The sequence below is a fragment of the Myotis davidii genome, unplaced genomic scaffold (assembly GCF_000327345.1).
Source record: "Myotis davidii unplaced genomic scaffold, ASM32734v1 scaffold3846, whole genome shotgun sequence".
Taxonomy (NCBI): Eukaryota; Metazoa; Chordata; class Mammalia; order Chiroptera; family Vespertilionidae; genus Myotis; species Myotis davidii.
Window position 1 is genome coordinate 6,714 of NW_006297166.1, and position 505 is coordinate 7,218.

Below are 505 nucleotides of genomic sequence, written 5' to 3' on the forward strand. Positions count from 1 at the left end.
ACCCTGACACCCTTCCTGTGGCCTTTGATAACAGGAAAGGTCAGTGTTAAACCCTTAAAACCCCATTCAAACTGGGAGCACTATTCTGCCCCTCCGGGGTAACTTACTGGTTGCTAAGCCCTGAGACTAGTTTTTTCCCTCATTAACAGCGATCACCATTCCTTGAGGACAGAGACCTTCTTGCTGCAATCCATTGTCTGGACACAGGAAGGTGAGGTGTTTATGTCCTTCTGTGACTCTCCTCAACATTAACGGGCCACTTGACCACTTCCAGATGTGGGCCTGGCCTGAAACCCTTCTTCACTAGTACAATTCTGTTTTTTCACCTAGTCTCACCCCCTTTTTAGCATGACCACTTGTAGCTGTTCACCTGGCTCCATACCCTTGTTCATGTCAATACTTCCAGATGTTCTCCTGTCCCTTGTTTGCTTGACCACTTCAAGCTGGTAACAGGGGCCCTCTCCCTGTTCCGGAGACCCCGCCCCTTGTTCACCTTCCCTCTGAA

General features: G+C 49.5%; 1 long non-coding RNA gene across 3 annotated transcripts in view; it reads left to right on the plus strand.

Moving 5' to 3' along the window:
- The window catches only part of LOC107184538, a 5,848-nt gene extending 5,635 nt beyond the window's left edge, over positions 1-213 (plus strand). For all 3 annotated transcript variants that reach the window (XR_001515389.1, XR_001515390.1, XR_001515391.1), the window contains one exon: positions 150-213. This is a non-coding gene — a long non-coding RNA (uncharacterized LOC107184538). The remainder of the gene's footprint in view (positions 1-149) is intronic.
- Positions 214-505: the final 292 nt, after the last annotated feature.